Genomic DNA, 13,577 nt, shown 5'->3' with positions numbered 1-13,577 from the left:
ACGAACCGCTGACATGTTTGCGTGGCGTTCCGAAGTCCAAACATCATATTTGTTGTTTCGAGAAGTCCGGTAGGCGTTGTTATCGCGGTTTTTTCAATGTTCTCGGACGCAATCGGAATTCGGTGGTAAGCGCGGACTAGATCGATTTTTGAAAAGATTCGCTTACTATGCAGATGTTGCGCGAAGTCTTCGATATGTGGCGGTGAGTATCTGTCGGGTACGGTGCGGGCGTTCAACGCACGGTAGTCGCCACATGGACGCAGGTTTCCGTCCTTCTTCGGCACTACGTGCAGGGGTGATGCCCACGGGCTTTTCGATGGTCGCATCACGCCTTGCTCGATCATGTGTTCAAATTCCGCTTTTACCTCTTTAAGTCGATCAGGTGCAAGCCGACGCGGTTTGCTGTAGACTGGTGGACCAGGTGTAGCTTCGATGTGGTGTAGCATACCGTGTCGAATTCTCTCTTTTCCGAAGATCCGTGGGCGGGTGAGGTCCGGGAATTCTGCCAGGAGTTGGTGGTATGGTGATTCGCCGATGACGGTCTTGTCGGACGCTTCGTCTGTTGTGGCGGTGTATCCCCTTGATGACGTCTGTGTTATCGTATCGATAAGCCTTTTGTTTCGCGGGTCCACGAGCAACCCGTAGTGGCTTAGAAAATCCATGCCAATGATGGGTGTTTTGAGGTCGGCTACGGTAAAATCCCACTTAAATGCTCTGCGTAGGGACAGGTTGGCCGCGAACAGCTCGTACTCGCTTCTGTTCACGTGTCCGTGTAGCTTGTTGCGCGGGTATACGCAAACATCTGCGCCGGGGTCGATGAGGTAGGAGATCCGCGAGTTCTTGTCCGTTACGAATATGCGGCGAGATGCCAAACCGTCGTCGTTTGCCGCTTTTACGGACGGCTGGTCCGGTTTTCCGAGTTCCAGGAGCAAGGGGGTGTGCACTTTCTCGCGCTTTCTCGGAACTGTGTGTGATAGTAACACAGCCTGTCTTGCCGCAGCGTATCGCGAGGGCGCGAACGGCGGCGGGATCGTGTACGCGAGCGTGATTGTACTCGTGCCCTACGGTGTTCATTGCTTCTTTGCTCGGCTACTAGCGCTCGCATCTCGCTCATATGGGCGTCCATTCGCGCTACCCGCTCGGTGACCACGTTGGCGAAGGCTGCCATGGCGTCGCCTATTCCGCTATTCTGGCCAGGTGGGAGGGTTATCGCAGGTAGTCGGCCTGCGCTGGCCGCGGCGATCTGCCCTGATTCCAGGGTGGCTTCGTAAATGTTATCGGCAATTTGTATGCGGGAGTCCGGATCGTTGTTCTGTACAGAGGCTAGGATGCTCCGTATGCGCTGTGGAAGTCGACCTTCCCAGACGGCGAAAATGACATCGTCTGCTAACGAATTGGTGGCTAGGCTTTTGAGATCACGGTAAAACTGAGAGGCCTTCCTGTCCCCCATTTGCTCGTTCTCGATTACCTGTCGGAGTCTCTTGGCGTACGACTCTCCCAATCGCTTGATGAGCTCCTTTTTGACGTACTCGTAACGCTCTGTCGCCGGTGCGGCGTCGAATACGTCTCGAATTAATCTCGCGCGCGACTTGTCGAGATTCGCGATGACGACCTGGTATTTTTCTTGGTCACTAGTGATCCGGGCAGTTTCGAACTGCACTTCCAGCATCTTGAACCACAAGTCGACGTCGTCAGACCAGAACGGTGGCACGCGGAGAAGGGCGCTAATCGAGTCTGCGTTGTCCCCGCCGGCCTTCGTACGTGCGGAGTAGGCGTTATTGGTCATTTCGAACTGATTTAGATTCATTGTGTTACGTTTCACGAGCACTCGGGGATAATCACGTCGGGGTCTCCAATTTGAGGTGGTATGTCGTGATAGGGTCGGAAGGAAAACTCAGATTTCTTGAACGATAAATGTTTATTCACTCTAATGTCAATGAGTACACTTGATGCAGGATTCGCGATTGTATTCGGTTCGCGAATGCGCGGCTATTAGATAGAGCTTGGATAGCTACGATTCGAGATACGCTGCGAGTGCGGACAATGATTGCACGAGATGTCGAGAGCTTAGATAATTATTCGGCTCGAACCGTGTAAGTATAACGATCGTGATATACTGCGGTAACTCGCGGTAATAGACCGACATTTTTGTCGCGATGCTGCTGCGGAGGAAGACTCGTTGGGATGTGTCTAAGGATGCGAAGGCATCGGATTCGTTGAGAAAAGCTTTGGTTCGGAAAGTGAGGGAAATGTACGTTAATGTTTATTGGCTAATTCGTGTTGGTCGTTGGAAAAGGATGCTAGCTGCCCTTGAGAGGGTGTTGCTAGCGGGCAGCGTCGTATGTGAGAGATAGCAGATTTCTCGTGTGTCCCCGTGGTTGGTGGTCGACTTCGAGACTGATAAACAAAGACTGTTTGTCTCTTTGGAGGACCTTAGCTAAAATAAATCCTAAGATTTATAGCGGTCCTTAGGCTAGCTGGAAATATTCGGTACGAATGTATCGACATCTGGCAATCATCTTGTCCGCAGGTATAGGGTCTTTGTGTCGTGCGTCAAGCGACGTAAACTGTTGGGAAGTTTACTGTCAAGTGCCGCCACATGTTCAAGGAAAATGTATCTGCAGCCGGTTATAGCGGCATTTACGTTACGGATGATCTATGGGAAGATTCACACGAACAAACCTTTATGGACTAACCAAATTTATTTTGTTATTAAAAACGATCTACAGAACCGATCGACGATGGTGTTCAATTTAAAAATTGCTTCTCTATAAAAGCAAGAAATCTAATTTACATCGTGTTCTTCATCCTGGAATCCATGGATGGACTGGAATGGATAAAAGAATGAGACTGGATCGGACCCGAGCCGAGGAATGGAATGGAGCCCGAGGAACAGGGCGACTGAATCGTAACGGTTGTCGTGGCCCCTTTCAAACGATCCGTGGCCACCCTTCAGTTTCGGCGTCATTAACCCTTCCCTTCTTTCTTCCTGGTTCACTTAGAAACGAAGAAAATTCCGGAGGTAGTTTGCTCTTAGCAGCTGCCATTTTTTTTCTTTGTTTAGTCGACACGAAGCATTTTGGAGAATTTCTGTGATTGCATCGCGAAGGTACAGAGAATAAGAAAAAGCGCTCTTTGTTCGTTGACGACTTTCTGTCAATTAGAAATAAGAGTAAACGGCATAACAGTTTCTTCTTTGCCACTGTATACGTAATTTTTGTTAGACTTTAACAACTCGTATTTTTCGTGAGCAAATACTGTCGAGTGGTTATACACTGTATATGTGAAGCTTCGTTTTCTTCGCGCGAAATATCCATGTTGTTCTTTCCATACTTGTGTTCATATATCATGACGTTCAGCCTACACGTGCCCGAGAATGTAATGTAACAGATAATTGGGTTCGAGCTGTAAATCTTTCATTTGCAGCATGACGCGAATCTAACAATACTTCTTTCCTTGTTCAGATCATGAATATTTTTGTCGCGTGCAGGTAGAATCATATGTCTAGAGTATCCACGGGTTTCGTGTTTACTTATTTCTTTAACTAACTTCGGTTTTAACCAACTTCCTATTAACCAGCAAATTAATCAAATACTTTCAGAATCAATGACAAGAATATACCGAAAAGTGTCGAAAGAATTTTAAAGGTACAATCATTTTCCTAAAAGTTATCTTGAGACGTATTGTATCGTTAGTCTCATAGAGTTAACCACTTTTTTCTAGAATAATACTCGAACACAGCTGTAGCTTTCTATAAATTTCCTCGATATTCGATTGAATTTCCCGAGATCGTTTCCAATGACGAGATCGCAGCAGTTGTTACGAAGAATATCGGAAGAGCGAAGAACGCGTATGTGTGTCTGATCCATCATTCACGATAGTCTCTACGGTCCATGCGTATGATCCATCATCTGCGTAACCATTTTACAATCCTCACCGTGGAAATGCCGATCCGCGATGCTATTCTCGCGCGCACTCGACCGCTTAAGAGTGTCGTGTAAAATTAAGGTAAAAAGTAAGGAACTTGTTAATTTCCGACAAGGAGATAAAGTTCTTTTTATTTTTTACTCAATTTATACAATTTTTTCGGTTCGCGATGATACACTTTCGATACTTGGATTAGTTAAGAATTTTTTTATTAGACTGACTGGATGATTTTGAAGGGAGAATTTATATTCTTCCATTCGTTGGAGTGGGAGAAGGTTTTGTTTATACTTAGTGTAAAATTCGGAGAACGGCTGGAGTGATCGAATGCCACTCAGGCGGCTGAGAACGGATGCTGACCGGACGGTCACACGCGATAAGGCGTTCGGAATTTCGGTTTGTTATATACAGCTGCTCGAATTTCGTCTGTGACAAGAGCATCGTCCAGAGACGTTTCCATCATACACAAATAACTTTGTTTTTCTTCTTGCAGTCGGAAGCGTAGAGAATTCGATGTTTCTGGCTGATCTGTTGTTTTATCATTTGCGCGGCATTTTTTCGCGGTTAGAAGAAAGATGAGATTAATATCTTTGTGGTATTTTGATACTTATCGATCTGCCGATAATGTCGATGCTGGTAGGGGAAAGCGTGGTTGAGAAGAAGCGCGCTTTTTCGATAAATTATGAATTATGGCTAACGGTAATTCACGCAATTTACATAATCTAGATGGAACAGACGCTTTTCAAGATCGCTTGTCGACTCATTTATGTTTATAATTTTCAGGAGAAGAAAATCTAAACCTTGAATATATTCAATTCGAATATGTACTGTAGCCTAAATTCGGGTCTTTTTTCGACTTTCAACGATATCGATTTTGTCTCGATTGACTTCCTGCCGGTTTACGTGCTTTTATTCTTACTCCTTCTTCTTCTTCCGGTGTCCAATGATTCCTTTGAAAATCGACGCGGTTAGTACCGAAGCGTACGCTTCCGATGCGGAAAGTACGCGATCGAAGCGCGTGGCTTCTGACCGGAAGCGTAGCCTTGCAAACGCGATTAGATTGCATTAGCTACGAGACTGAAATTAAATCTCGAGTCGGAATTGTATTTAATTTTCTTCGGGAAGTTCAATGCCGGAATCGAAAATTAGACGATTGAATAGGGATTCCTAGTTGATTTTAGACGTCCCTCTTCCTGTAACTCCCACCGAACTTGCATTGGGCGTTGTTCGTAGGCTTGTCGTGCGGCAAACCGTTTCGCAAGAGCTTATTTGCATTTCCTCTAACTGCGGTTCGCATAAGACGCGTCAAAGGAATATTGACTACTATCTATTAGGTCAGATTTTTTCACTATTTTCTGCTTCTCGTAGGATTGTAATGTTACAGTACCGGTAACACGAAGCTTGATCTACGGCAAATAATAAAATATCTTTGAGATTAAAAAATATAAAGATTTGAAAATTAGGACATTTGAAAGTTTGTACTTACTCGACTGAATTGCTATTAAGTGACGTTTAAAAATTTTAATCACAAGGTTGAAAGTAATATAGTTAGTAATTCTAACGAACACCTATCCTCAGATAGATTGGTATACACACGCGAGTCGACCGTATTCTCCGGAAATGAAAACAACTACATCCCTGGAACCTGGAACACGTGATTTTCCGCATATCCATTAAAGCAACATCGGTCAGTGACTCGTCTACGGTGCAGTCGCTAGACTCAATTAATGACCACGTTCTGGTCGTAAATATAGAAAAGGCAGCGAGATATTTTAGTTTGTTGGCTAACTGGGCTGAGGTTGGGTCAATGTTTCTGTGGATTTCATTTACCTCTTCCGGCCTCCTTATATTTTCTGAATTCTTACAATTTCCGAGATACCAGTTCATAGCAAATTGATTCTTATTATGGCGTAGGATATAGTAAATCTTATTGTCTAAAAATACAGGAAAAGATTTCATTTTAGATGATTATTTCATTAAAAGATTATTTTTTTTAACATTTTATTCAAGCGTTTCTTAAGACATTTGTTCAAAGAGATGTCAGGTTATAAAAAATTGAATCAACCTTCCCAAAGCTCCTTAACCTCTTGTTATTTTTGATAAATCAATAGCATTACGCAATATATACCGTGTGATTTCCCTAGACGATCTAGTAGCACTCTTCTTTACAACCTTCTTTCAAAACGAGAAACAAGAAGAGGATTTACCAAATATCATTGTCATCGAAGCGCAGAGACGCTCCGGTGATTCTTATCTCCATTCATCTCTCCGAGTGAAACTATTTGACGTCGCCTTGAATAGGCTCAGACAGTTTTGTCGGGGGTCCGTGTCGTCGACTGTAGCCAGCTCGCACGATCGTGAATGGAAAGACTCGTATAAAATCAAAGGGCCGACAGACTCTTCCTGCTTAGACGAGATCAATGAGATCTCGTTCAATAGAGAAGTTACCTTCTCGACCGCCGGCGCCGTATTACCCTTCAAAGTCACCGGAAAGTCATATAAGCCAACCGATGCAGCCTAACCTTTATCCACAGATAAAATAGGTTTCTCTTATTCCATCTGAATTTCTAAAGAAACCAAGACTTGATTTCAGTCTGGTTAAAAGCTTCGCTCGATTAAAGCTGTTTTTCAAGCAATAACCTACTTTGTGAATTTCATGCACGCGAATCCAAGTATGTATGCGGCAGAAATGAAGCTTTCGTGCATGTCTAATTGTAAGTTGATGCGAAACAATGCGCATGCGCCGAAATCCCATCACTTTGCGGACCCACATTGTGCCTTTTATTAAGGCGCCTTGTTTGTTTACTCTTCTCGAGCTAATTCTTCACTATTATTATCTACATTATTTTCACTGGCTAACAACTGGTTGGTCTGCAATTGACTAACCAATACAAATTTTTCGTTACGTGCATATATTCGAAAGAATTCGAAATTAAATTATCATGTATTACGGGCAGTTACGATAGAGTGACACAAAGCAATCTGTGTTTGAATGCCTCCACTCGTGGACAATATCGATATAACCTAAATGCGATAAATCGCGAACGTTTGATTCGACTCATGGGAAATTTACGCGTTTTTGAATCGTCCCGAGTCGCACGCGAAATGCAGGTCAGAGAACCGTCTAATATTTATTGTTGAGATCGTGGGCTTGATCTTAATGGCGCGGCGGCACGCGATTCTTTACCAACTATGCTCCTTAACTCCAGCTCTCGACCTTCTTCCCTATTCAACTAGCTCGAGCAGTGAAATTGACTCTGCATGCCTGTGATTTTGGCAGGGAATGGGAGTCGAGTTCGTAGTGAATGCACATTGTGTATACGTGTTTTAGGTGGTTTGTGTGAGTTTGTTGCGGAGATTCGAGACATTTATTTAACCTCTTTATCATATTCGAGCCTGTGCAATATAACCATATCTTAAATGTAATAAGTTTTATTTTTTATTGCAAAGTTCTTGAAATATATAATGCACACAATAAGAGTATAATATTTTATATATATATATATATATATATATATATATATATATATTATATTTAAGAAGTTTGGGATAGTTTAAAGATGAAATAAATTGCTTTTTAAGTTTAATCTCTTACTTTCGACGAAATCAAGTTTCTCTGGAATTTGGTGGAGTTTAAGATTTGATATCGGTGTCGTAGGAGTTATGTGACACTTTAAGGTGGAATAAATCTAGCGAGGAGTTTAAGGTGCGGCAAAGGAGCGTGGAATGTTGCAATAGAAATTTATTGCAGTGTTAGTGCATTGGTAGATTGATCAAATTTACGTGTAGCGTGGGTAACCAATGGTAAATATTTTGCAATGTGTATAATTTCTCAGTAATCTGAGGCTTATAAAATCTATTGACAACTAATGGAAATTGTTGATTTAACAGATCAATTTTAAATTCCTCGTTAATCTAAATTTTTTTAATCCTATTTACAGCTAAACCTTACGACGAAAAATTAACGAAGTGGAATAAAAATGGCATTGTGATTCTTCTCGTCGTGTATTGGTGTCACATCAAATTTAAGAGACAGTTTTACTTGCGGATGCTGCGTGTTACGTTGGTGAAGTCGACGAAAGCGTAAAATAGGAGCTCGTCCGAAATACACTAACGCGGAAGGTTAAATTTAACGCAAAAGGCTGAGAAATTAGTTTAGAACTCGAAGTTTCATTGGTACGACGCTCTTGAAACGCATTCAAAGAGGTCGGCGACCTCGAAAGGGGATGAACGCAACTGTTTCGTGGGAATTTCTTATTGTGGCTTATTTGGATAAAGCTACTTTAAAATCAGCGCTGGATTCGTCTGTATTTTGCCCGGAAATCATAAAATGTTTAGGCCAGGCGACTCCATGTACAGAAAATGTTATGTCCACTTTTTACGTCCGTAGAATTCAACTCTTTACTACTATGCACTTCTTCTCCAAAAAAATATCGCGTTTCAATATTAAAAAAGTTTCAATAATATACTATCCATTAGAAGAATGATAACATGATAACCTTACAAATTATTAGTATTAACAAATTCTTATTGTCGTATAGAAATGCCAACTATTGCTTCGGTAAAACAAACAAAGGAATTTTACAGGTAAATTTTACAAATTACAAGTCATCTTATAACGCAAAATACGACGTGTAAAATTGTCTCAATTTATTAATAGTATTAATAAATTATTATGATAAAAGATGCAGGAATCTTAGCCTCATGAGAAATTAGAGATGAAAATGAGTGGGAAAAGATTAATCACTGGTCCTCCTAAAAAGATGCAGTCCCATGGATGGATGGTTGTGCGAGTATTACAGCAGCGCAAAACCGTTCCCCGAATTCTCATCCCGGACGTCGTATGACCAAAGACAAAAACAACTCACTCGAGGGCATTGCGGAGAGACATTCATCGAGGACACAATAGTATTATTCCAGGAAGCGCTAGTTCTTCCTAGATTCCGGTCACAATGTTCTTAACGCCTGGAAATTAGTCTTGACCAGGAAACATCTATAACGGCATGTATTTTCTGCCGTGATTGTAAATCTGTTTGGAACATGCGGTTTGTCCGTTAATCTAGGCGCTGTTGTTCAATTGAGTCAATATTATTTGTTGGTAGATTAGTGTGTGCAAGAGCGCTCTATCCATTATTGACCAATTCGAGCACGTATTGGTAAATTTCACACCGGCAATTACGGTGAAATCATTCGTGGTCGCTGGAAATTAGCAGTATCGTTTGCGGTCGTGAGCTGATTGACACTGCGTGAGCGGGGAATTATGTGAAGCAGCTTTGCTTTGTCGTTTCATGCATTTAATAGGTTTACGGCGGTGGACAGAGTTTGTAAAAAATGAAGACAAGGTAGAAAAAGATTATTTTTCATTTTTTACTATTAGATTATTTTCAAAGTGATCTTTTCAGTGAAATATGATTGACAAAAAATAAGATCTATAATTGAATCATTATAGAAAATAGAATAATATTGATAATAAAGAAATAAAAATCAATTATAGAATAACATAATAATAATAATAATAACAATAATGTGGATAGACTTATGTTTACTTTTATATGTATAATGATACTGTTTGATCCTTGAATTAAAGTTAAGATTAACATTGCGATTATGATTATCCTTTGTCTGACTAAATATATTTGAAGTATCAATTACAGTAGAATTTTTGAAAGATTCTTGGCTGTTAAACAAATAACTGGTTCCTTTATTGTTAGGGAAGTGATACATTTACACTGTACATGAGAGTGTGTGTGTAAGGGTTAGAGGGCGTCAAGGACTTAGTGGAGACAAAAGACTGTTGCCAGATGTTAGAAGAATCTAGGATAGTCGGTTGGCGACCAGCGTGCGTGCAAGACGTTCGTCAGAGAGTAATATAGATGTATAACTGTTGTGTGGGAAATATAGTCAATAATTTGTATTCCCAAATCCTCGAATTTCCTTAACATTTATATTTCGCTCAATTATCATAGAATCGTGAAACTGACTTTCACTTCAAATTTTGTCTGTTTCAGGAGTAACAAGTACCTGCAAAAATCATCCATCAGCCGGATATGTGCTGTCGAAGGGTTTTTCATTAGCATTCCCGTCTTTCTAACTGGTAAGAACCAATTCCTTCAATTCTGTCAACTTTAACCTTTTGAAAGATACTAGTACATAAGTTATACGTTTAATTTTTCTTGAATTCAGGCATGAATCTAAAAGATACTGTGAACTATCTCTGAGTGTATGAAATCAGTTTAGAAATCTAATGGAAATAAAGTTAATTTTAACGCCGAATAGTCATTATTTTTCTTAGAAAAATAAAAATGATCGTCTTTTAGGGAAGTTTTAACAGATTAATTTATAAAGAGCTGAAACAGAATATTCATGTCATGCATGAATACGGCTGGTGGATGGATCGAGATCTAATCTAAAGTTTACGTTGTGTCATGCTAGTTTACACAGCTATCATTCGCTCGATCGATCGTTAAGCTGTTGAACTCGATTCAAGACGGACATTTTGACTCTGTTCAGAAGAAAACTGCGTTTTAATAAATTTGACGGAATAGAAATTATGATAGACTACAACGTTTTTTTAATTATATCATAAAATTTATTTATTTTTTTTAATGTCATGTTAGAAACTTCAAATACTGTCCAAAACTTCGAACGTAATCGTTTTAGAAATTTGTAAATTACTTAACGACCAAAAATATTGAATTCTCTATTGTCTGAAGATAGATTCTCTATAATTTAAGTAATTTATTCGTCGAGAATTGATATATAAAGACTTAAATAATAAATTAATTGAAAAATAATTTGCGACTAGTATTGAAAATTTCAATGAAAAGCATATGTATATAGTTTACGCTTCGAGAATTATATGTATTGAGAATATGTATTTGCGCTGATTCTTTGTCCCGCTTGTTATGGCATACGTGTTATAATGATCCTCTAACAATGCTTTCAGGTATGATATTGTATACATTCATCCAGTTTCATTCGACGCCGGTGTCACGTAAAATGGATACTTGGGTTGCGAGAGAAAAGAAAGCTGAGTCGTAGCCCAACTATTAATTCTCTTTTATCGAACTTTATTATGACTTTGGCACTTACAGTAGAATAACGTTGAACAGAGAAAGGGGTGTTGTACAAGAACAGCAACTAGAACGAGAACTCCCCGGGCTGGATGAAGTCTCGGCTTATATACACCCTGGCTTGGGGATGTTGGGGGGTTTGGTGTGGATTCCAAGGAGTCCGAAAGTCGGGGTTGGGGCCTTATCTCTGATGGGGACTAAGATGCGTCGCGGCGTTGGCGTCCGACAGTCGGGAGTCGATGTCTTTTCTCTGAGAGGTAATTGGTGTCACACCGGCAATCGTTACGTCGGTTTTCATAGGCCTTGGCATCGTGTTTTGTGGATGCGCAATGGTCCATAACGTCTTCGTGTGGCAGAGGGTAAGAACATATCGCTATTAAAAAAGAAAACGAACACGTTCAAACACGTCTAAATCATCTTTTATGTGTATTTTACTCGGAAATCGTTTTATCGTGAAATTTTGTTTTCAGAGTTACCATAATTTATCTGGTAGAGTTCATAAAAATTTTTCTGAAATCAATTGCAAGCTTTTAGGAAACCAGGATTTTTCACATTTTTAAGAAGCGTTATAATTATATTGCTGATCTTTATTTTATTCGTGCGAAATTGAAAAGTACGCAAATGGCGCAAAATGCATAAAATGCGCTAAAATATACGTATATAAGAAAACAAATCTCGATTAAAATTTTATTTCTTTGATTATGTTCGTAAAACTACAAACTTGTATAAAAATACGCATTCTAGTTATAAGTGTTAAAACATTCGATCTAGTCCTTATCACATTCATGAAAACCTCCATTTAACCATTCGTTGTATCAACGAACATTCATATACAAAACTTACCACCTACCACATCCTCCGCGTATTAATATAATCCCCTTTTATAAATTATACACTTTAGAGTGGACTGGTTGGGTCAGAGTGATATAAGCTTACAAGTTCTCGAGGAGTTCTACCGAAGTTACATTTACGTTTGCATAATTTCACCGAAAAAGATACTCTGTAGAATGACAGGTTCGTTTGTTTATGTGATCCGCGATCGCAACTATTTCAAGGGGATTTTATAAATAACCATACACACGATATTCAGTGTATTTTCGTATTCTCGTTTATTTTTGGGAGATTTGTAAAACTGTTGAACAAAATAATTGAGTAACGATTATATTTGCTGAGAAAAAGTCTTTTTCTCTGTACCCCTCCTTCTACTTCAAGCATGTAGTATTGACAATAAGATTGACAATGGCTGAAAGTAATCCAAAAGAGTTTTCACCATGGTTATCGGTAACGAAAAAGATTTGAATCATCTTTAATACTTATTCGTAACTAGAATCATTTCAACTAAAATGTAAATTCTTATATTATAACTTTTTTAATTTGTTATGGCCCCTGACTACAACCTAACCTATCATTCTTATTTCGTAGGAGAAGACGAATGCCGTGAAGGCGTTAGCGCGCGAACAGTGCGAAGCGGCGGTACAGCTGCAGCGTCAGCAGCAGCTGCAACAGCACCAGAACCAGCACCAGCTACAACAGCAACAACAACTACGTGGCCCGTTAACCATCCACCATGCTGGCTGCCCAACGAAAGTCGGGCCCGTGACGAACCAACTAAATACCAGCCACGTGTCGTGTAAAATTTAGGTAAAAATAAGGAACTTGTTAATTTTCGAAAAGGAGATTAAGTTCTTTTTATTTTTTTACTCAATTTATACAATTTTTTCGGTTCGCGATGATACACTTTCGATGCTTGGATTAGTTAAGAATTTCTTTATTAGACTGACTGGATGATTTTGAAGGGAGCATTTATATTCTTCCATTCGTTGGAGTGGGAGAAGGTTTTGTTTATACTTAGTGTAAAATTCGGAGAACGGCTGGAGTGATCGAATGCCACTCAGGCGGCTGAGAACGGGTGCTGACCGGACGGTCACACGCGATAAGGCGTTCGGAATTTCGGTTTGTTATATACAGTTGCTCGAATTTCGTCTGTGACACACGCAACGCACGGCCGAGCTGCACAGTACCAACACTATCATCACCATCATCATCATCGACACGTGTCAATGTCTCCACCGCCCTTGTTGCTCTCATCGCCAGCTCCGATCGCGGCGACGCAGAATCATCTGAACGTGAGCGGACACAGAAACGTGGTTACGCCACCGGATACACCAGCAGATAGATCGCCACCGAGTCCTGGAAATAAGCTAAATAGATCGCAGCATTTGCCACGGGAAGCAACCGGCAGCGTCAGTTCTGGTCTTCCGGCTGCCACATTGGATCTAAGTAGCGCAGCAACCACCAATAGTCCGCATGAATTGTCCACGTTAGTTTAGAAATTTGGTCCGAACATTATATCTTCACATAGGATTGGAGATTAATAGTTGATAGTTAATTTACACATCGATCTTTTTATTTGTAAATTGGGTCGTGGTTTAGAGTTGGTTTGTAAAAATTCGGTCCTAATTGTTAAATGATGAATATTGATTAAGAATAATAGGCATTGATGTACCAATCTTTTTTTAACTTATATACTTGAGCACACGCATTGGAGATTTCACTTTTATTCAGTGAAACAGCAACTTC

The 13,577-nt window shown here is 40.3% G+C and overlaps 1 long non-coding RNA gene across 1 annotated transcript; it reads left to right on the top strand.

Moving 5' to 3' along the window:
• Positions 1–7,473: 7,473 nt before the first annotated feature.
• On the top strand, positions 7,474–7,899 carry LOC117240546. The gene is made up of 2 exons (XR_004494726.1): positions 7,474–7,728; positions 7,866–7,899. It is a non-coding gene; the product is annotated as an uncharacterized LOC117240546 (long non-coding RNA).
• Positions 7,900–13,577: the final 5,678 nt, after the last annotated feature.

Source organism: Bombus vosnesenskii, unplaced genomic scaffold (genome assembly GCF_011952255.1).
Source record: "Bombus vosnesenskii isolate JDL3184/JDL3185 unplaced genomic scaffold, Bvos_JDL3184-5_v1.1 scf7180000014780, whole genome shotgun sequence".
NCBI lineage: Eukaryota > Metazoa > Arthropoda > Insecta > Hymenoptera > Apidae > Bombus > Bombus vosnesenskii.
This window is presented reverse-complemented; position numbering and strand designations above follow the sequence as displayed.